Source organism: Schistocerca piceifrons, chromosome 8, assembly GCF_021461385.2.
Source record: "Schistocerca piceifrons isolate TAMUIC-IGC-003096 chromosome 8, iqSchPice1.1, whole genome shotgun sequence".
In the NCBI taxonomy this organism is placed as follows: domain Eukaryota; kingdom Metazoa; phylum Arthropoda; class Insecta; order Orthoptera; family Acrididae; genus Schistocerca; species Schistocerca piceifrons.
In genome coordinates, this window is record NC_060145.1 from 487,632,611 (window position 1) to 487,657,713 (window position 25,103).

The following is a 25,103-nucleotide window of genomic DNA, read 5'->3' on the forward strand; positions in this document are numbered from 1 at the left end:
GCGTCTCCATCATCTTCAGGCGAAGATGATGGAGATCATCTTCGCCTGAAGATGGAGACGCATTCCGTCGAAACGTTGTTAGGAAACGACGACGCTATTTGGCTGACAACCCGTGAAGACTTCGTATATAAAGCGTAGTTGCAATTTACGTTTGGCGTAATCAGTTGCCTCGTTTTTTAATAAACATGTGCTGGCGGACGGCGGTTGGAAACTCGTTGTGGTATATAATTTTTTGTTCGGTTTGAATGCCTAAATCATTTAAATATGATATTCATCAACTCATATTATATTGCACAATTAAATTTTTGGTGAAACCTGAAAAATCAAATACTCTTTCTTTGAATATGCCAACTGGTTTGGAGGACTGATATGGTCTCACACGAACCAGAGTGATAAGCATCGTAGAAAAAAAAAAATGTTCAAATGGCTCTGAGCACTATGGGACTCAACTGCTGAGGTCATCAGTCCCCTAGAACTTAGAACTACTTAAATCTAACTAACCTAAGGACATCACACACATCCACGCCCGAGGCAGGATTCGAACCTACGACCGTAGCGGTCGTGCAGTTCCAGACTGTAGCGCCTAGAACCTCTCGGCCACCTCGGCAGGCTCGTAGAAACATGAAAGACAATAATTTGCACGCTGTACAGACGCTGTAATTTTACAATTGTCACCTAAACACTGCAGTATGAAACGCAACAGAATTGATCTGCAGCCAAGTTAAGGGATTTGTCGACAGAAATAACAAGACATTAAGCTGCACATCACTGCCGAACGATAGCGAAATGGATAATAGCGAAATCACACAGAAAAATTACCCTTGTTAAAGTCAGGAATTTTCATCACTCTTATTTTTAGTTACAATAATATGTTACCTAAGGTCGAGAGCATGTTATGTTTTCCGTCCGGTCACCTACGAAGTGTATCGTCTGAATTTTACCATATATTGCTTCGCTCTGTTTAAAAATTAAATGACATTCATAGTTATATTGTTCTCTGCTCGCCTCTTTTTACGTCTTTACTGCAACTGTTCGTATCACTGCAGGTAAGCTTGATCACTTGCCTGGGCAGTGCTGTCTAAGCTAAATGCACCAGTAAAGCTGTTGCCCCGTATTATCGCTGAGTCGTTGTACGCGTAACGCACAGCATAAAAAGTATCCTCATTACCGTACTTGAAGTACTCGAGATACCTTGGCTTCCGCTCCAAGTGAAACGAAATCCAGTGAGGTTCCGGAAAACGCGGAAGGTGTAATGTTTACATCAGGTTTCTTCTTATGATGAAAGGAGTATAGGACAAAAGTTATGCAAAAGCAAAAGCATGGACGAAAAATTTATAGCAGTTTCTAGCGTTCGACGTTGTAACTCCAGAATGAGATTTTCACTCTGCAGCAGAGTGTACGCTGATATGAAATTTCCTGGCAGATTAAAACTGTGTGCCGGACCGATACTCGAACTCGGGACCTTTGCCTTTCGCGGGCAAGTGCTCTTCTATCTGAGCTACCCAAGCATGACTCACGCCCCGTCCTCACAACTTCCGCCAGTACCTCGTCTCCTACTTTCCAAACTTCACAGAAGCTCTCCTGCGAACCTTGTAGAAGTAGCACTCCTGGAGGAAAGGATAGAGCACTTGCCCGCGAAAGGCAAAGGTCCCGAGTTCGAGTCTCGGTGCAGCAAACAGTTTTAACCTGCCAGGAAGTTTGACGTTTTACCTGTTCGCGGAGCTGAACCGAGGACATAACCGTGACGCAGAATTTGGCGGTAACTTAATAACACCAGCGTGAACGAGTGTGGCAGGAGGGAGTGGGTGCCTAGCCTTGGGTGGCGGCCCTGCGTGACGCAACGCACGGCGTTACGGCGTCGCTGCGGGCCGTGGTAGCTGGAGAACACCCCCCCCCCTCCCCCCTTCCCAGACTCTCAGCCTCGCAGCCGTTGCGGAAGTGTTGGGCCGAGGCCAGTGCAGTAAGTGGACACTGTGGTCCTGTGCGGAGGACGCAAAGGCGACCGCGCAGGTATTTGCTAGAAGTCTCGCGGGCGGTCAGACTCCAAGAACAACGCAACAAGTACAGTTTACTGCAACGAAAGCAGGTTTTGACGGGCGTGACTGCAATCAAACCATCAGTTTAATAGGTCACGGTTGCAAGTACTGAGCACATTACTTACAGAATAATGGAAAAACTGGTGAAAACAACATCCTACGGCTTATCTTAGACGATACACTGAAGAAAGACATTTATAGCGTTTGTAGATTTAGAGAAAGGTTTTGAAAATGTTGACCGGACAACACTCTTCGTAATTCTGAAGGCAACAGCGATCAAATACACGGAGCAAAAGGTTATCTAAAACTTTTCTGGAGGTATAAGAATCGAAGGCCGAGAAAGGGAAGGTGAGTGAACCAGCGCTAACCTGTCTGCGGTGTTAATCGGTCTGTACACTGAGCAAGCAGTTAAAGAAACCGAGAAGCAGTTTGGAAAGAGAAATAAAGTTCACGAAAAAGAAATAAAAACTTCGACATTTGGCGATCGCAGTGTAATTGTTTCTGAGACGACGAAGGACTTACAAAAGACAAGATGAACGTCATCGAAAGAAAAACAAGGATAATACAATGTAGTACAGTTAAATCAGACGATACTCATTAGATTAGGAAATGAGGCATTGTAAACATTCGGCGAGTTTTACTATTTGGGAAGCAAAATAACTGGCGATGGCCGGAGTAGAGAAAATGTAAAATGGAGATCGACAACACCGAGAAAAGCGTTGCTGACAAAGATAAATTTCTTAACATCGTATTAAATTTGAACATTACGAAATATTTTATGGTGGTACTTGCCTGGAGTGCAGCCTTGTCCATATGATGATGACAGAGCGTAGGGGAACGATTCGGGAGACCCGCACAGCCGTACTACGCAAGGTCCTAGAGGAGGTGGTTTGCCATTGCATTCCTCCGACCTTAATGAGGATGAATGATGATGATGAAGACCGCACAACAACTCCCGGTCATCTCGAAAAAAATGGTTCAAATGGCTCTGAGCACTATGGGACTTAACTTCTGAGGTCATCAGTCCCCTAGAACTTAGAACTACTTAAACCTAACTAACCTAACACAGACCCATTCCCGAAGCAGGATTCGAACCTGCGACCGTAGCAGTCGCGCGGTTCCAAACTGTAGCGCCTAGAACCGCTCGGCCAGTCATCTCGGAGCAGGTGAAAATCCCTGACCCCGCCGGGAAACGAACCTGGGACGCCGTGCTCGGGAAGCGAGAACACTACCGCGAGACCACGAGGTGCGCACCTGGTCCAGAAGTGAAACGTGAAAGACGAGCTGCTCCGACACGGATTGAAGCTCTTGAAATGTAGTGCTACAGAAGAATGTTTGAAATTAGATGCGTAGATCGAATAATAAATGGGGAGATACTAAATCGGATTGGAGAAAAGGAAATTTATTGTGAAGCGTGACCTACAGAAGAAATCGATTGACAGGACGCGTTCTGAGGCATCGAGGAGCCCCTCAGTTAGCAACTTTGTGGTGGAGGGATATGTGGGACTTAAACATTGCAGAGCGAGACTAAGTGTCGAATACAAGATGTTTCAAAAACGACGTTAATACTTTAAAAATTCATATAAATTTATCGAAAGAAGATATAGAGTTGGGTTTAGTGTTATTTTGCAGGGAAACACATCAAGTTTTTTTTTACCTTAAGCTAAAGATGTTGTATGTGGCTTCCGTTGGTTACCCTGCACATATTTCATCGGGAGTCAATTTCTTCCGAAACTCGCTGTATCATTGAAGGTGTAACTTGGTCACTGGCGGCGTACATTCTTGCTCTAAGTTCAGGTAGAGAGGCCAGCACAGAAGGTGCAAACAGGATAGATATCCTTGATGAATCCCCATGAAATAAAATCGAATGGTGTCAGGTTTGGTGAACGTGGGGCCATGCAAATTGGCGCATCATGGCCAGTCCATTAAGCTGGAAAGCAGTCACTGAGAAAATCTCGGACGTCAGCCAGGTAGTGGGGTGGTGCACAATCTTGCATGAAGTAAACATTTCGTTCTTGGTCATCCCCATCGATCTGTGGTGTCAAAAATTGGTGTAACATATCCAGGTACGACGTCGTCAGATGTGCTTGGATGATTTCCCATGTCCTCCTGAGCACCGTTTCTACAAAATATTTATGCCACTCATAAATTGTAGGCCTACAAGAAGGATCTTTAGCGTACTTGGTACGGAAATTACGACGAAGTGTTGTCGTTGGCTTCGATTCTAGCACGCTCGGGTCCAGTGGAGGCAGCCATCTTTAACGCAGCTGCCGCTAGCGCTCCTCACGATGGGATTCGGCACTAGTGAACTGGCCGTGATAAAACTTGATGTATTGACACTACAATCATCTATGTAGGTACTATGAATTAATTTATATGAATTTTCAAAGTTGTAAAGATCCTGTACAGTATGCAGGTTCGGATGGACGCAGGTTGTGCTGCCGGCGCGGAAATGAAGTGGCTCGCACAGTAGGGACCAGAGAGCGCAGACACACTGGCTGGAAACTGCGGAGATCTAGGCGCTAGCCGTGCAGTACACTGATTCATCCCTGGACACCCACGTCTAGTACTGACGGTCATGGCTGCTGTGCGACAGAGGTCTTGTGGGCGGAGATAGGTTCTACTACTGGAACTCTGTCGGTGAGTTTGATGAGAGCGGGGACCGTCTGCTCGCTGTAGTATCACATTATATTACGGAAATAACTGTGTCAGGTACTGTGCTGCCTGTAGGAACCAAAGACGTTACTCTGTACTTAAGAAAAGTGAACATATCATTACATTAGTTTTTATTTTTATTATCTCTGTTGCTGAATGTAATGTTAAGGACTTCGATTTTGTTCCTGTGCTAACAAAGACTAAGCGAACTTATTATTGTGAATATTACGTATCTCAGTTCGATAGTAAGAGAAAAAGTTGTGTTCGAGGAAGAAATAAACGAGTCCTCATCTCTGATAAATAATTGGGTGAGACTTGAACGTAAATACTGTAGTGTTGGCAGAAGCGCCAACACTGTGTTGCTAGAGGAGGCCGAAATGCACGCGTTTAATTACACGCTGACTGGCGTGAGGTCTGGAACAGGACAATATCTTGAGAACTGCAAATAAAGTACGTAGATGATGTAATACTTAACTTTAATCCACAATTGTAGAACATATCTCGTTACGATACATGCTTCATAATATTAATTATCAACTGCTATGGCGCCTTGCTAGGTCGTAGCAAATGACGTAGCTGAAGGCTATGCTAACTATCGTCTCGGCAAATGAGAGCGTATTTTGTCAGTGAACCATCGCTAGCAAAGTCGGCTGTACAACTGGGGCGAGTGCCAGGACGTCTCTCAAGATCTGCCGTGTGGTGGCGCTCGGTCTGCAATCACTGACAGTGGCGACACGCGGGTCCGCCGTATACTAATGGACCGCGGCCGATTTAAAGGCTACCACCCAGCAAGTGTGGTGTCTGGCGGTGACACCACAAATACTACTCTCTCTAGTCATCCTAATTACTAGTTTCAGCTACATTACGTCGACGTGGAGTTGGAGAGACGATAAGGAGATTGGCGAACGAACCAGCAAATAAACACGGTGACCTTTAACAGACATAAAAGCACGTAACAAGAAATCTGCGACAGCTCTTTACCGACATATTACCACGCAACAAAACCATAGAGTGCCATAAAAATAACAATATATCTCTGCCCACATCTTTCTCACTTACGATCATGTTCGAGATGGATCTCACTGCTACAAATTCCCTCTCTCTGGTTTTCATCCTTCCTTTTAAATTGTCATTTATATTGCCAACGAATATATGAATGCATACTTTCATTTTGTCAAATGTTGGAGCGGAGCGAAAACAAGGCTCTGTAGAAATTTACACGATTTTTGGGCGCTTATTCATAGCCTTATGAGGAGTGGGAAATGGAGAAATGAGGCATCAAACTGACCAGCGTGAGGTCCAGTTTTGCAAAGGAAGATGTAACCAGGGTAATTAATAAAGACTTAATTAGTGATTTGAGGGAAAATTGAAAAAAATGACGAACAGATGGGTCCAGAACAAAAGGTAAACATAAAAAATTGAAAAGAACCGGTCAAATGTTTTGTGAAATGATTTTTCTAATAGTAAGTTTCTCTAGAAACGTTTGAAGCCCCTTGATATGATGCTGTAAAGCATGCACAGCAAAGAAAGTGCCGATTGCATATATGAAGTTGGTAAAGAATACTGGTGGTTATTTGTCCGGTGGATAACGTAGACAAAGAAGTCTGCCATCGTGTGGCCTTCAGGTGCTATTGATATGTCAAGTCAAGCGGTAAATATTTTTCCAGTTGAGATACTATTGCTGTGAAAAGTCAACTGGTTAAATGTCTTAACGACAGAGTTAGGAAATTCGGAAAATCGTGGTAAGTTCCTATGGGACCAAACTCCTGAGGTCATCGGTCCCTAAACTTACGCACTACTTAATCTAACTTAAACTAACTTACGCTAAGGTCAATACACGCACCCATGCCCGAAGTAAGACTCGAACCTCCGACGCAGGGAGCCGCGGGAACCGTGGCAAGGCGCCTAAGACCGCGCGGCTATCCCGCGCGGCGGCAGAGCTAGGGTAGCTGTGCGTATCACGAAATTCTCAGTCGCCTCCTCATTTGCTACACAGGATATCGATCATCATTCAAAGGCGCGTGAAATATTTTTCTAATCTACTTTATTTCTTACTTTTAGACAAATCATTTCACAAACATTTGATTGTTTTTTCAAATTTTTTAACATTAATATTCTTATTAATAGATATTATTCCCACTATTACTTAATGATAAAAATTATTATTATTACTAGCTGAAAAGGTTCCACTTCGTAGGGTCTTTCTTCCCATTTTTTTCTGAACTGAAAGAAAAGTACAATTAACCGTCACATTTGTACAGCGTCGATTTCATCCAATGTATATTATCATTTGTTGTTGCGCTGTTGGGCACAAAGACGAACAATTTTGTGGTACTCCAACACACAAACACGTTACGTATACTTGATTGTGCAAAAAATATGATTACTTTGAAACTCTCTCCACAACTTTCCAATGTCTGTCCTTGCTGTCCTTGTGCTTTATGAGGGTCATATTATACGGTAACCTTACTGGAACTTGGAGCCTTTTGAAGACGAATGGTGAGTTACTTGAACCCAGTAAATCCCGACTGTTTAAAAGAGTCAAACTCTCGTGTATAAAACAACGCCAAACTTCTGATTTCTGTGCGGTTGAGTTAATATTGTAAAAATGTGACGAAAGCGAGAAAATATTTAGAAACAGTTTGAAATTATGTTTAAAGATTAATGTAAGTCGCCAAGGGCTTTCAACATGAAACACTGGATGAGTATATTCTGGGTAATTTCCGCTCCGTTCTACGTAGAAGCCAGTTTTCACGCATCTCAATGTTTATGACGTCATATCTCCTGGACCATTTGTCGTAAAATGGTATATTTTGCACGTACATTCAGTGTTGTATGCTGAGAGTGTCTGTAGAATGTGTTACGAATACAGTTAGTAGTAAAAAAGAAGTAAATTAAAATGGTGTCAGTTTTACTGCGTCAACAGCGAAAATGTCGCAAGCGATAAATTTTTCCGTTCATTTTGTGGGGGTTGTCAGGAAGAAAAGGTTTTGAAATTATGTGTAAGGTTTGTTGCAAGTCACGAAGCTCTCTCATTGTTAAATGCTAGGTGAGTATTGTTTGGGTACTTGAGTGTACTAAGTTACGGTGCATGAAGATGTGTGCGCAGTATATAACCGTAATAATCGTCTTATTGTATTCAGCCGTTGACAAAACATTATACCCCTAAATGTGTAGATTCTGACAGCATTTTAAATTTTTAAATTCGGTCAGTGTTTATACAGCATGTTGAAAATAAAATCTTTGTTGCCCCTGGAAGCTGTTAGATAGGCATCCCCCGCACCCGTGCTCTGGTCAGTCGTTCGGCAGTACGAATACACTGCCGCCGACGTCGAGTGCAACGAGTGTTTTCAACACTGACTTATCTTTTTCTTTTCATGTTAATGTTTCCGCTTCTGTGACGTTTAGAAGCTTTTTTGAGGGTGTTCCGGAACAATGAACAAATTTAGGAGTTCTGTTAGGAGGTTTACGCTTGTGTCTCGATTCATCATCATATCAATGGATTTAATTATTTTTTCGTCCCCTGTTGTCACATTTATTCGCTGATTTGTTTGTTGAACCACGCCACTTTTTTCTCGCTAAAATTATACACGAATTCAAGTATTCTTTGCTGACGTAGTTTCCCCCTATAAGTGGGATGCATTTTTTTTTTTTTTTTTTTTTGGTTAGCTGACCTCTGTCTTTACCACGTTGCACAACTTGTCGCGTAAGACGATTTTGCCGGAGTGTGGATCAGTGCCACCTACGGCATTTCCAAGTTGTATTCTAGAACACTTTATGAAAGTTTGTTAACATTCCATAATATTCGTAAACGTACGAGGGTATTATAGGTACTACTCACGTGATGCTGACATCATGGTAGTGGATCGAAGTAACTGTGTGCTTACCTGCAACAAAGAGAATAACGAGAAATCGATAAAACATAATTATTTTAACTTTAGTGCATTGCGAGCGTTTAAAGAATTCATTAAATGAAGGGAGGAAGGAAGGAAGATTGGATTTAACATCCCGTCGAGATCGAGGTCATCAGAGACGCGGCACAAGCTCGGACTGGGTCATAGATAGGGAAGAAAATCGGCAGTGCCACTTTCAAATGAAACATCTCGGCGATTTAGGGAAATTACGGAAAATCTGAAAACGTTCGATTGAACCGTCGTCCTGCCAAATACGAGTCCAGTGTGCTAACCACTCCGCCATCTCGCTCAGTCGCCATTAAATGAACTAGTCATCGGTCGGCAAGAGTGTATGTCAGAAGAGCTTTCAGTGAAGGCGAAAATGGACGAGTCACGACCACTTCAAACACTCGTATCTCCACACTCACACAGTGGATACCAAGAGTGCTACCAGACACAAAAACCCGTGATTGGCAAGGGCTGGTTTTGGAGGTGTCGTCAGGTTCTGGGATATGACAGGAATGATCATTCGAAAAAAAAAAAAATCAAGTAAACATGGGCTGAAAAACACATCAGCAATTCCTGATCTTCGATACTGTGAAATAAATCTCTGCTACTGCAACCACTTTGCTTTCCATATTTTGGGAAGTGGTAGTATGGACCAAAACAAGAAAAAATGTCCAATAAACATGTGCTCTAAAATGCATTCCTTAAATGTTATGAGCACTCGTTCACTATAAGAGGTGTAATTCAAAGTAGCGAAGCTATGTACAGGGTGTTACAAAAAGGTACGGTCAAACTTTCAGGAAACATTCCTCACACACAAATAAAGAAAAGATGTTATGTGGACATGTGTCCGGAAACGCTTAATTTCCATGTTAGAACTCATTTTAGTTTCGTCAGTATGTACTGCACTTCCTCGATTCACCGCCAGTTGGCCCAATTGAAGGAAGGTAATGTTGACTTCGGTGCTTGTGTTGATATGCGACTCATTGCTCTACGGTACTAGCATCAAGCACATCAGTACGTAGAATCAACAGGTTAGTGTTCATCACGAACTTGGTTTTGCAGTCAGTGCAATGTTTACAAATGCGGACTTGGCAGATGCCCATTTGATGTATGGATTAGAACGGGGCAATAGCCGTGGCGCGGTACGTTTGTATCGAGACAGATTTCCAGAACGAAGGTGTCCCGACAGGATGACGTTCGAAGCAATTGATCGGCATCTTAGGGGGCACGGAATATTCCAGCCTATGACTCGCGACTGGGGAAGCCCTAGAACGACGAGGACACCTGCAATGGACGAGGCAATTCTTCGTGCAGCTGACGATAACCCTAATGTCAGCGTCAGAGAAGTTGCTGCTGTACAAAATAACGTTGACCACGTCGCTGTATGGAGACTGCTACGGGAGAACCAGTTGTTTCCGTACCATGTACAGCGTGTGCAGGCACTATCAGCAGCTGATTGGCCTCCACGGGTACACTTCTGCGAATGGTTCATTCAACAATGTGTCAATCCTCATTTCAGTGCAAATGTTCTCTTTACGGATGAGGCTTCATTCCAACGTGATCAAATTGTAAATTTTCACAATCAAGATGTGTGGGCTGACGAGGATCCGCACGCAATTGTGCAATCACGTCATCAACACTGATTTTCTGTGAACGTTTGGGCAGGCATTGTTGGTAATGTCTTGATTGGACCCCATGTTCTTCCACCTACGCTCAATGGAGCACGTTATCGTGATTTCATACGAGATACTCTACCTGTGCTGCTAGAAAATGTGCCTTTACAAGTACGACACAGCATGTGGTTCATGCACGATGGAGCTCCTGCACATTTCTGTTGAAGTGTTCGTACGCTTCTCAACAACAGATTCGGTGACCGATGGATTGGTAGAGGCGGACCAGTTCCATGGCCTCCACGCTCTCCTGATCTCAACCCTCTTTCATTTGAAAGTTCTCGTCTACGCAACCCCGGTACCAAATGTAGAGACTCTTCGTGCTCGTATTGTGGACGGCTGTGATACAATACGCCATTTTCCAGGGCTGCATCAGCGCATCAGCGATTCCATGCGACGGAGGGTGGATGCATGTATCCTCGCTAACGGATGACATTTTGAACATTTCCTGTAACAAAATGTTTGAAGTCACGCTGGTACGTTCTGTTGACGTGTGTTTCCACTCCATGATTAATGTGATTTGAAGAGAAGTAATAAAATGAGCTCTAACATGGAAAGTAAGAGTTTCCGGACACATGTCCACATAACATATTTTCTTTCTTTGTGTGTGATGAGTGTTTCCTGAAAGCTTGACCGTACCTTTTTGTAACACCCTGTATAGATGTTGCCGACCGCAGCGCCGTATTCTGCCTGTTTACATATCTGAGTACGCCTGCCTATACCAGTCTCTTTGGCGCTTCAGCGTATATAGTAAATGAGTGAGACGAAATGACTTTCACTAGAACAAAGTACCATACGTTCATGTAACTGACTCACTACATTCACTGATAAGCCAAAAAATTATGACCACTAGCCACCACAACGTTGGATGCCGCCTCCTGGCGTTGGGGGCGCGTGGTTCGGTAACGAACATATGCAAGTGGAGCAGAGGTGGACGTGTGGGGGTCGCCTCAGGACGATATGTGCAGAGCTATAGACCTATATCTCTAACGTCGATCAGTTGTAGAATTTTGGAACACGAATTATGTTCGAGTATAATGACTTTTCTGAAGACTAGAAATCTACTCTGTAGGAATCAGATCGTATGAAACCCAGCTCGCGCTATTCGTCCACGAGACTCAGACGGCCATAGACACGGGTTCCCATGTAGATGCCGTGTTTATTGACTTCCGCAAGGCGTTTGATACAGTTCCCCACAGTCGTTTAATGAACAAAGTAAGAGCATATGGACTATCTGACCAATTGTGTGATTGAATTGAAGAGTTCCTAGGTAACAGAACGCAGCATGTCATTCTCAATGGAGAGAAGTCTTCCGAAGTAAGACTGATTTCAGGTGTGCCGCAGGGGAGCGCCGTAGGACCGTTTATATTCACAATATACATAAATGACCTTGTGAATAGCCGGCCGGGGTGGCCGAGCGGTTCTAGGCGCTAGAGTCTGGAACCACGCGACCGCTACGGTCGCAGGTTCGAATCCTGCCACGGGCATGGATGTGTGTGTTGTCCTTAGGTTAGTTAGGTTTAAGTAGTTCTAAGTTCTAGGGGACTGATGACCTCAGAAGTTAAGACCCATAGTGCTCAGAGCCATTTCACCTTGTGTATAACATCGGAAGTTCACTTACGTTTTTGCGAGTAATGCTGTAGTATATCGAGAGGTTGTAACAATGGAAAATTGTACTGAAATGCAGGAGGATCTGCAACGAATTGACGCATGGTGCAGGGAATGGCAATTTAATCTCAATGTAGACAAGTGTAGTGTGCTGCGAATACATAGAAAGAAAGATCCCTTATCTTTTAGCTGCAATATAGCAGTTCAGCAACTGGAAGCAGTTAATTCCATAAATTATCTGGGAGTAGGCATCAGGAGTGATTTAAAATGGAATGATCATATAAAGTTGATCGTCGGTAAAGTAGATGCCAGACTAAGATTCATTGGAAAAATCCTAAGGAAATGCAGGCCGAAAACAAAGGAAGTAGGTTACAGTACACTTGTTCGCCCACTGCTTGAATACTGCTCACCAGTGTGGGATCCTTACCAGATAGGGTTGATAGAAGAGAGAGAGAAGATCCAACGGAGAGCAGCACGCTTCGTTACAGGATCATTTAGTAATCGCGAAAGATAGATAAACTCCAGTGGAAGACTCTGCAGGAGAGACACTCAGTAGCTCAGTACGGGCTTTTGTTGAAGTTTCGAGAACATACCTTCACCGAGGAGTCAAGCAGTATTTGCTCTCTCCTCCGTATATCTCGCGAAGACACCATGAGGATAAAATCGGAGAGATTAGAGCCCACACAGAGGCATACCGGCAATCTTTCTTTCCACGAACAATACGAGACTGGAATAGAAGGGAGAACCGATAGAGGCACAATAAGTACCCTCTGCCACACACCGTCAGCTGGCTTGCGAAGTATGGATGTAGATGTAGATAAATGTGGAAATCCATTGCGATAAGCGACTTTGACGAAGGGAAGATTATTATTACGCAGAGGCTGTGAACGAATATCTCGAAAACGGCAAAGCTGGTCGTAAGTTCACGTGCTACTGTTGAGAACATCTACTGGAAGAGGTAGAAGAACCATTAGGCGCTAAATGGTTGGACGACCACGGCTCGGGGGTGCGATCGTGGGGTTCGGAGGTTCGTCTGCTCTGTAACGTAGGATAGACGGTGATCTGTGGAATCTTTGCCGAAAGGGACAGTGCCGGTTTTGGAGCACACAGTCCATCGTACATTGTTGAACATGGAGCTCCGTAGCAGTCCGCTTCTAAGTGTTCACATGTTGATGCAATGAGATCGTTAATTACGATTGCAGCGGCCACGGAACCGTCAGGATTCGACTGTCGATCAATGTAAACGTGTCGGCTATCCGAGTGAATCACATTTTTGCTACACTAGGTCGACAATCTCGCCACAAACGCCGTCATCCGTTATTCACGGGAATTATATGACGTGTGCGTAGAAATCTAATTCCACGTACCTGCAAAAACCTACCAACAAACTGTCGGATCCCTGATACGCGGAATCAGTGAAGTATTTCGTTCCAAAGGCGGACAAACGAGGTATTAAGCAGGAGGTCACAATGTTTCGGCTCATCAGTGTGTGTTGTCGTTTGCAGCCACATTAGCATATTTTTCTGTATTACTCAAGACATTCACAAAGCATATAAAGTGACGCTAACTATGCCACTATCCCCATGTAGTGCAGGAGCGGAGGACATGCTGTTGACGGAAAGAGTGCCGCAATGAAACAAGCGTACCCACTTGAAGTTGGGTACGACTGCCAGATATCAGTAATGGCCGTGAAGTAGATGTTTCTAAGAGCATTTATGGCAGGTTATTTACTCCATCAAAAATTTTTAAATAAATAAATAAAGGTCCAGTGAGCATACCAGATCTCATTAGTCTTTGCGTATATGTTGCCCAGTTTACGCACGAGTTATGGTACCCAGATGCGATTTCATCGAATGTTAACGGGAGCCTGCGTTGTGCAATATAGACTTGACTTAACTGGTTTCTCGTACGATCTAGGTGGCTTAGATATACTGCAAGCTAAAACATATAGTTTATGTTCCATAGGGCTTAAGCGTAGTAAAAGTCAGCGGGTGACATGTTTATGAGTAGTGGTTCAAATGGTTCAAATGGCTCTGAGCACTATCGGACTTAACTGCTGAGGTCATCAGTCCCCTAGAACTTAGAACTACTTAAACTTAACTAACATAAGGACATCACACACATCCATGCCCGAGACAGGACTCGAACCTGCGACCGTAGCGGGCGCGCGGTTCCAGACTGTAGCGCCTAGAACCGCTCGGTCACACCGGTCGGCTATGAGTAGTGTCCAGACTCATTCCTTTGTGTAGTTAACTTTTATTTCATTCACTTTCACTACAGATCCGTCTCGCCTAATATTGTCACTATCGAGTAATGTATATATTGTTTAGATGTATCGACAAACAATAACATCATTGGCAGTTGTAGTTTGACTGTTGTTCTATTTGTTGAATTAAGTTAATGGTTAATTTTTTATAGCAGTAATTTCACAATTTTGGAGCTGCTGTCGTACGAAATTAGCTCCTAACTTAATTCAACAAATACGGAACGACAGACGAAATGCAATTGCCAACGTTGTTATACGTATGTCGACCCGTTTAGATACATCGCAGCAGCGAGTCTGGGCAATACATATAAATAAGATATGTAGAATACGATCCGAAGCCGTAAGTTTCAACTGAGGCATACATCTTTCCTAAAGAAAAAAATTAATAATGATTAGAAGAATGATAAAAGAGGCTCGCCTCAGTACCAGACCCATCCATGTGCATGGGAAACTTAACACCATTGTCGCATTGCGCATGCTGAATAGCCTTCTTGGGTTTATCTGTACCGTATTGCTATCACGACAATGGTGTTTTCTTTCACAGCTGAAAGTGTTGCCTGTTTGTGTGGCCACTCTAACTTGGATTTGTTTCATGCTATGACGTTAGTATAAAAGGTTGTTGCTTATTTCGTCTGAATACTTCAAGGTCATGAGGCAAATAATCACACAGAAAACTTATAATCCAAGAGGAAATCGAAACAGCTATCTCTAGCCAATAAACAGATTTATAATCAAACAAGAGAAGAGAGTGCCATGGTCGTTAACTTCGCTGAATAATAACGGAATGATCGTTGAGTTTGAGCACTGCGCACAACTACACCGTCTCAACTAGCGTAGGTATGCAACATGTTATATTTATTATTAGTGGGTCACTTAACCATGAAATAATTGTAAGATATTTTAAACGATCTCGTAATTTAAATCGAGTCCGAATGTAACAGATTTTTATTTATGTGCTACTGTCGTGAGCACCTACGGAAAGTGGTATAGAGGCAGTGAAACTGCCACCAGGCGCTAAATGGCTGGACGTCCACGACCCTACACAGAACGTGACGTTCGGAGGATTTCCTGCTCTGTAACGTGGGGTAGGCGGGGATCTATGGCATCTCTGGCGAAACAGCGCAACGCAGGTGCAGGCACAAGTGTTTCGGAGCACACATTGTTGAACATTTGGCTCCACAACAGAAGACCCTTACGTGTTCCCACACTGACGCAACGACATCGTCAGTTACGATTCCAGGTTGCACGGGATCAGCGAGACTGGACTACGAATAAACGGGAACTTGTCACCTGGGCAGATGAATCCTGTTTCTTACTGCACCAGGTCGACGGTCACCTCCATAAAGGCCATCATCGAGCTGAACGTGGGCTCGAAACGTGCAGCGCACCACGGACGCAGGCTGGAGGGAACAGTATTATGCTTTGATAGACCTGCGATTGGATGGGACCTGTCGTAGTAATCTAAGACAAGCTGACAGCTGTACACATTCGTCCTTGATGTTTTCCCCGACGAAGATGTTGTCTTACAGCTGTATAATTGTTCGTGTCTCAAAGACTCGTGGTACAGTGATTTGAAGAGCATGATTCTGAGCTGACGTTGATGTATCGGTCACCAAATTCGCCTGAAGTGAATCCGGTGGAACCCATCTGGGTCGCTATAAGGCGCCATCACCGAGTACACGTACCATAAGCCCGTTTTTTACGGGAATTACATGACTTGTGCTTAGACATTCGCTACTACATACCTCCACAACACTACCAAGAACTGTAGAACAAATGATACCCAGAATCGGTGATGTATTGCGCTCCAAAGATCGCCCAAGAAGCTATTAAGCAGGTCGTCATAATGTTTTGGCTCGTCAGTGTATAATCAAGTGGGCAATTCAAGTTGCGTGCCAGAAGATGTAAGTTGCGTGTTGTTCAGAGTAAGGATCGCGTTACTGCAGACTGCGAAACTTACATTTGCCCAAAATCAGCAGAGTGTGCACCCATCAACACCAGACGGTGGCTGGGAAATCAGTGAACGGTGGCCACAACACAAATGCTATGAAACTTCCTCTTTAAACAAATTTAAATGGAGGGGACGACTTGGTACTCTTGCTAATGTGAAGGACACGAATATCGCTCCTTTCTTGAAAAAATTGGGGAACGCAGCGGAAACTTCCCACTCTTGGCATACAAGGCGAACATTAATAATCGTGAGGATGATACTGACCAAGCGCAGGGGCTCCTCGATTGGGCAGCCTCTTTGCCCCAAACACGATGGTGGGAAGCCTCAATTCGAATAAATAACCAAAATATTGGGGCAAAAGCATCCGCTGTTCATACACTGGCAGGACGGCGTTGCGTTCGTGCAGGAAAGGCAACAACGCCATACTTAATTATTCTCTCTGGGGAGGGCAGTGGCGGTACGGTATCCGTCGTCAGCTTGGCTAAGCGCCGACTATGCCCACAAAAACACTAAGCAGGCGATGGCTCATTTCTCTGGGGAGGCTCGTATCTCCTGTAATGACCGAATCGTGAAGAGATTGCCAACGAAAAAAAGAAATCGTATTGGTAAGAATTTTAACAAGTAGAGCCTGGAAACCTAGATGGAGACGTACAGTGCTTGACGCTTTCGCCAGACCAATAAGAGGTCACGAGCATCAAGAAACCGGTGATTTCAAGCTGGCTCATTGCGAATTGCTGGTAAAACAGGGGCGCCGCCGTCACGCACCTTTGATAAGCAAACAGTCGCAACAGAGTATAAAGAGGCCAGCAGGGGACGAGCAGGGCGGGGTTAAACAGTTCGAGAGCTGTTGTCAGCAGACGAGCCTCGGGTGTGCGTCAGCCGAGAGCAGTAAATTATGTGAGTGAAAGAATCTGTTCAATTAAGCTTGTACATTAAGAAGGACTTGCATTCTTGCCTGTGCGTATCTCTGGACTGTGGGCAGTTAGTCTATCGTGGCTTTCTTGTACCTTTGACTGACTGTCTCTTACAGTGTGATGTGTAACGGAACCTGGGGGTTCAATTTCGGCAATGAGAGAATGGCTCCTTTTCTCGATTCGAGTCAAACCCAGGCAGGCTATTTGTTCTAGTAATTTGAGTATATAGTAAGTCTCATCTATGTTCTACGCTCATTGAAATTGTGACCCAGTGTCTGTGCTCTTCTACATGTCCACGTAAACTAGGGAAGAAGCATTAAAATCAATCCGAGGTACCAACCCAGAAGCGCGGTTCTTCATTTCTTTGTCCCTAGCCTGATACCCGAGTCTTTCTGTACTGTCTTCAGATATAGAGGCCTAATAAACCTCGCACGAAGCCGTTTGCTTACCATTGAGCCGGTAAACCTGAAAACTCACTTCCTGTCCGACTCACGTATTCACGTAAGTGTGTTGCGGACCTCGGCGGGTTACGACACTTCTTACGAGATACACCGACCGCCTTCTGCCTATAACGGGACCCTGCGACCACACCGGCTGTGCTGCTTCTCAGTGCGGAAAAAGGCAAAGCCTTTCTCCCACTTCCACATGTCCACCACTTTCAATACGATAACAAAGAAATAGTGACAGAAAATGAGACAATATCGCTAAGTGCTATGTGACAGTGATGCCATACAGCAATTCGTAAGTAGTGTGGAAATCGAAGGTCTAATGAGCAATGATTGTCGGGTGGCGGTGATGGTATTACAGGAAAGAAGAACCCTGGAGATTAGATGGGTAGACTGAGTAGGTAATAATGAGATAGTGAGTCAAACAGGGGAGGACAGATTTCTGTGGCATGAAGGGATAGGACACATTCTGACGGATCATGCATAGGTCGCCGTTTCACGATTTTATAAACGGTTTGTCAGTTCTTTGGGTAAGCAGGCCGGCCGGAGTGGCCAAGCGGTTCTAGGCGCTACGGTCTGGAACCGTGCGACTGCTACGATCGCAGGTTTGAATCCTGCCTCAGGCATGGATGTGTGTGGTGTCCTTAGGTTAGTTAGGATTAAGTAGGTCTAAGTTCTAGGGGACTGATGACCTCAGAAGTTAAGTCCCATAAGTGCTCAGAGCCATTTTTTTTGCATAGGTCAATAATTTGTTAATGGGGGAAGCTCAGCTACAGGAATCAGGTTGAAGTGGATGTACGGTGCAGTAGCGGACGTAAGAGGGCTTGCGCAAGTCAAATTAGCGTGCCGAGCGGCATCAGACCTGCAGAGCTGCATAAAACCTGTCTTCCGACTGAAGGCCACAACGACAAAAACTGGATGCGGGGCACACTGACACTAAAATTCACTGATAATTGTGTGAGGCGTATTCAGTTACTGGAAGCTGACGTAACTGCTCACTGGCTAAGGAAGGTCAGTTAAACGCTTTTGGAAAAAACGACATTTTGTCTATGGAGTGCGTGATTGATTCTCTTGTAAAAACTTCTTGTTTATGTATAGACCAATCGCATGTTTGTGACACAGTCATAACCGGTTTCGGCCATACAATGACCATCTTCAGATGCTAAAGACGGCATAGACTGAACACAGGTTCATGCGTTGTCAAACTCAACCTATGTTCAGTCTATGCCGCCTTTAGCATCTGAAGATGGTCATTGTATGGCCGAAACCGGTCATGACTGTGTCATAAACATGTGATTGAGTCTATAAACAAACAAAAAGTTTTTACAGTTAAACGCTGTCAGTGGGACCACGCAGCCCGTCTGCTGCAACACCTCATCGTCTGAACGTCAAACTGAAACGAGTTGTCTATCTGTGATGAATGGTTTAACACGAGGAGGCGACAGGTTTCATAAAGCATCAATGGTGTTTCGTATGTTTGGGTCTATAGTCCCCATGAATTTATTGAGGGAAATCATTTTCCTGTGTAAGTTCTTTTACTTTGAAATAATAATTTTACTTCATGATTTCGCTAATGAAAATAAAACAGCCTATGCTTGATTACCTTCAAGAATTTCATAGTACAGACAAGTTCGGACTACTATGTTAAATATCTACATCTACATCTACATGATTACTCTGCAATTCACATTTAAGTGCTTGGCAGAGGGTTCATCGAACCACAATCATACTATCTCTCTACCATTCCATTCCCGAACAGCGCGCGGGAAAAACGAACACCTAAACCTTTCTGTTCGAGCTCTGACTTATTTTATTTTGATGGTCATTCCTACCTATGTAGGTTGGGCTCAACAAAATATTTTCGCATTCGGAAGAGAAAGTTGGTGACCATTTAAATAATCGCTTGGCGAACGTGAATTTGAATGTAAGTTTCAGAGGCAGAATTATTCGTCATATTTTGGTGGTAAGTTCGCATGGGACCATACTGCTGAGGTCATATTCTACATAAAAGATCCTTAATCAGCTTTTCAGGGGATGGAATGTACTCAGATTATCATAAAAAGCGTTTTAACAGCATAAAATTTAGTGAATATTGTTAAATGAAGTGGTTTAAGAACAAATATTAATCTGTGTCCAGATAGTGGAGTAGAGTCGTATTAAGGGATAAAATGTATTCAGGGTTGTAACAAAGCGGTGGGGGGGGGGGGGGGGGAGAGGGGGGCAGGGCTATGGGCAGTAGCACGAGGGAAGATACGTCGCCAGGTCTGCGAAACAAAAAGGACCAGATGATTCCTCACCCTATGTCTACCCCACTACGCCACAAGAAACAATTACACCACCAGAAGGAGATTCTTATTCATTGGTCTGAAGATGACCACAGTAGTGGTTGAAACCGGTCACCGTAATAAATAAATTGTGATCAAGACTGTTTTTGATAGTAAAAATTACAGTGTGTTTCACAAAGTTATATCGACCCTCCGCATCGCGTCTCGTGAATCACTGACGATTCAGTACGTGTACACACCTGTGTGTGTGTGTGTGTTTATTTTTCACAAAGTGCGTTAACACTGCAGGGAATACAGATATACTCTCCGTCCGAACAGGCCTCGGAAGGCCCAACGGGACCAACCGGCCGCCGTGTCATCCTCACTCAGCCCACAGGCGTCACCGGATGCGGATATGGAGGAGCGTGTGGTCAGCACACCGCTCTCCTGGCCGTATGTCAGTTTATGAGACCGGAGTCTCTACTTCTCAGTCAAGTAGCTCCTCAGTTTGCCTCACAAGGGCTGAGTGCACCCCGCTTGCCAGCACCGCTCTGCAGATCGGATGGTCACCCATCCAAGTACTAGCCTGGCCCGACAGCGATTAACTTCGGTGATCTCACGGGAACCGGTATTACCACTGCGGCAAGGCCTTGGCAATACAGATATGAGTTACGAATAATACTAACAGAAGAGACGCCTAAGAACTCAGTGCATCCCACTCTACAAGTCCCAGCATTTATTGAACGGAAAAGATTTATGCAGTCTACAAGTAACGCAATTAATGGCGAGAGAAGTTGTGTAATATTTTGGTCATTAATTAATTCACTGCTAAATTACAGCAACACAGTTACACGGCTCTGTCAACGATAGGTAGCAGCAATGTGTCACTTTAATCAATACAGTCCCTATCCCACCGACACTGCATACGTCACTGGCAACATCACGCTTATAAACTAAACACTTCGCAGCCATAATACGCAGGAACGTATTTTACATTTCCTGCAACGAGAAAACTATTAGTCCTAGAGAAAAAACGAACCAGCCTTTGCTTTTTTTTCTGGAATTTCAAGACTGTTTAATTTTCAAGGGAAACATTTTCGCTAAAAGCCTTGAGTTTCAACTTACTCAAGAGAAAAGTATGATAGTGATCTTTAATCACGCCCACCCCCCGCCCCCCCAGCCTGTACCCCCAAGTGTAGCCCCAAGCTCACACCCCACCGATCTGGATTTTTAGTATGTTGTTCACGGCACAGCAGTCATCCTTACCGCTGTGCAAAATTTTGGACAAGAACAATTTTTCCCCAAGTTTTCCTTCTTTGATTCGATGTTCCTCCCCCCACCCCTCTAGCGTCCCTCCCCAGTCCGTACCACCGAGATCACGTCCCACCGGTCTGGATTTTTAGTATGTTGCTCACGGCGCGGCGCTCACTCTTACCGCTATACAAAATTTTGGACAACAAGAAATTTTTCCCCTAGTTTTCCTTCTTTGATTGGCTATTTCCTGCGCCACTAAACGTGACGAGTACACCGACTGCCGTCTGTCCTTCGCCAGCGTACTTGCCTTACGAGCGGACGGCCTTTGCAGAACGCCGGCCGGTGTGGCCGTGCGGTTAAAGGCGCTTCAGTCTGGAACCGCGTGACGGCTCCGGTCGCAGGTTCGAATCCTGCCTCGAGCATGGATGTGTGTGATGTCCTTAGGTTAGTAAGGTTTAACTAGTTCTAAGTTCTAGGGGACTGATGACCACAGATGTTAAGTCCCATAGTGCTCAGAGCCATTTGAACCTTTGCAGAACGCTTCTAAAGCCGTGGGCGGGACGTGACGAAAGACAGCGCCGCCGGCGCGCGACACGGTTTTGCGCACTCAGCGCCCTCCAGCAGCAGTTGGTGGGAAGACGCAAACAAAACAGACGCACACAAAATTCCTACGTTAGATATATTAAGCATTTCCTCCCTCGTCCATTCTGTAAACAAGAACTACAGTATCAGTGGATACACTATGTGATCAAAAGTATCGGGGCATCAGTCTCAAACTGACTTACAAGTTCGTGGCGCCCTTCATCAGTAGTGCTGAAATTCAATGTGGTGTTGGCCCACCATTAGCGTTCACTCTCGCTGGCATGCGTTCAATCAGGTGCTGGAAGGTTTCTTGGGGAATGGCCGCCCATTCTTCACGGACGAGAGGTATCGATGTCGGTCGGCGAGGCCTGGCACGCAGTCTGCGTTCCAAAACATCTAAGAGGTGTTCTGTAGAATTCCGGTCAGGACTCTGTACAGGCCAGTTCATTAGAGGGATGTTATTGTCGTGTAACCACTGCGCCACAGGCCGTGCATTACGAACAGGTGTTCTATCCTGTTGAAAGGCGCAATCGCCATCCACGAATTGCTTTTCAACATTTGGAAGGAAGAAGGTACTTAAAACATCAATGTAGGCCTGTGCTGCTATAGTGCCACGAAACATAACAAGGGGTGCAAGCCCGCACCATGAAAAACACGACCACACCATCACACTATCGCCTCCGAATTTTACTGTTCACGGTGGCAGATATTCACAGGGCATTCGCCATACCCACATCCTGCCATCGGATCGCCACGTTGTGTACCGTGATTCTTCACTCCACACAACGTTTTTCGACTGTTCAATCGTCCAATATTTACGCTTCTTACACCAAACGAGGCGTCTTTTGGAATTTACCGGCGTGATGTGTGACTTACGAGCACCCGCTCGACCATGAAATCCAAATTTTCTTACCTCCCGCCTAACTGTCGTAGTACTTGCAGTGGATCCTGATGCAGTTTGGAATTCCTGTGTGATGGAGTGGACAGATGTCTGCCTATTACACGTTACGACCCTCTTCAACTGTCGGCGGTCTCTGTCAGTCAGCAGACGAGGTCGGCCTGCACGCTTTTGTCCTGTGCGTGCTCCTTCACGTTTCCATGTCACTGCCACATCGGAAACAGTGGACTTAGGGGTGTTTAGGAATGTGCAAATCTCGCGTACAGACGTATGACACAAGTGACACTCGATCACCTGACCACGTTCGAAGTCCGCGAGATGCGCAGAGCACCCCATTCTGCTGTCCCATGATGTCTAATGACTACTGAGTTCGCTGATATGGAGTACCTAGCAGTAGGTTGCAGCACAATGCACCTAATATGAAAAACGTATGTTTCTGGAGGTGTCCGGATACTTTTGATCACATAGTGTATATACCAAGGCAAAGAGGAGACATATTCAGTCAGTAAAGATACCAGTTTATAAAAGTTCACAAATTCCAACAAATTCACTCCTGACAGACAGCGCATTTATATTTACAAAACATCAAGTATTACAGAAATTATTTCCATCAATTTCGTAAGAAACTCTCACAGTATTTCAGAAAACGAAAAAGGGAGAAAAAAGTCAGATGCAGCAGTACTAGACCCCTCAGCCGTTCACAGTCTGTTCCGTAATGTGGCGCGTCCACTGTGCTGTAGCTTCGTATTCGGTGAGTTTGTATTTCATCTTACAGTCTTCTGTAGGCTTTAATTGCCGAAGTGTTATAGATTTACATTCAATTATAACAAATCCCAATATGAACGACAGGTTTTTCATGCACCTTCATGCGCCGTTGCCTTAAAAAGTCTTCCTCTCATAACGAGATAATAACTTACCAAAATTCTTTAATCCCCAATACGACGTTTCCCGTCGATCTGTTAGAATAAATCGTGCCAATAACGATTCGTTCTCGAGGCGTTCTATATGCTGGAGCTTAGAATGCAGCACACATTCTTGGGATGTGAGGTATAACAGTAAACGCACTTTTACTGAAAATGACAAATACGATACGGTATCTTGCCTTCTGCGGACCACAAGCTTCCCGCTTAATTCGTTCTCGATTCTTTTTGTTTCTCCTCTACGCGGCACGTAGCTGAGATACCGCAGAACGTATTTTGCGCTTCACGTGGCGAAATGGTCCCTCAATGTGAAATAGCAGGAAGTGACGTCCAAAACTCAGAGAGCGCCACGTCAACGCCAGGTAACTCGTCAAGCTTGCCGACGCCTCGCGAGTCCTGTGGGTTCAATAGGCGTTCTGTTACCCTGCTGTGACAGCAGCATTAGCACTCACCCATAACGTTCCCAGTGTCTTTGAAAGACACTGCTCTACGGCACGTTTGCAAACGTTTCCAGTGACTTAAATGAGCTTCGGTCGAAAATTCACTGCTTACGATACCGGGCGCATAACGCTTGAAGACAGTTCCACCACAGAGAAGATTCGTTGCTTCTCAGCCTATGGAGGACATAAATTTTGCAGTTCAGTTTTCACACGCCGCTTAGTTAGAAAGCGATTTACAATTCTGAGAACTTTTTGTCTACAACCGTGTTTCACTTTTACATTTATTCGACACATCATAGCGTTTGTTCCGTCTTTTTAAGGCACCAAACACATATCGCTGAAATTGCACATTCTCTCTCCGTAGGCAATGCTAACTACTTTCTGTGTGGGGGGAAGGCCTTGTCTATAAATTTCTTCGTATCGTACCAAGCAGAAAGATGGCGTAACTGGTTAACGACATGTTAAGTAATCGGGGGATTCCATGTAATCAATCGAAGCAAGACTAGCAAGGAGAGGAAGCTAAACACCGCATAGCCCCAAGGATTAGTTCTCTCGCCGCTGCTGTTCGTCCAGAAAATTCTGCTACACCGATGACCTGGCTCTTGCCATACACCATTAAATGGAGACAACAGAAAAGATCATGACGGAAGACTTGTCTGTACTGGACAATTACTTCAAAATCAGGAAACTTCAGTCAGAATAAAACAGAGATGTCTCACTTCCATTTAAATAATCGCTTGGCGGACGCGAATCTGAATGTAAGTTTGAGAGACAGAATTATTCGTCATATTTTGGTGGTAAGTTCCTATCGGACCAAACTGCTGAGGTCATCGGACCCTAGACTCACACACTAATTCGTCTAACTTAAACTAACTTACGCGTTTTGGGAAAAATGGCACTTAGGACGTGTGTAAAGTTGCAGCAAGTGGGGTTGGCTCGCCTTGTTTCCTCCAGAGCTCGGAGAGTAGAACGATGCGAAAGGAAATCGGTCGTTTGCTTTTCAAATGTACCATACAGGCCTTCACCTGAAGAGGTTCAGGAAAATCACTGTTCAAAGTGCCGTCAATGCCAACAAGATGTGACCAAGACGTGTAACCAATGGCACCCCACACCATCACGCCGGGTGATACTCCAGTATGGCGATAACGAATACAAACTTCCAATGTGCGTTCACCGCGATGTCGCCAAACACAGATGCGACCATCACGATGCTGTAAACGGAACCTGGATTCATCCGGAAAAATGACGTTTTGCCATTCGTGCACCCAGGTTCGTCGTCGAGTACACCATCGCAGGC

The 25,103-nt window shown here is 44.6% G+C and overlaps 1 protein-coding gene across 2 annotated transcripts in view; it reads right to left on the minus strand.

The window, feature by feature from the left end:
- LOC124711210 (D-xylose transporter) overlaps positions 1–25,103 on the minus strand; it is a 356,560-nt gene that overhangs the window by 213,386 nt on the left and 118,071 nt on the right. The window lies entirely within an intron of this gene.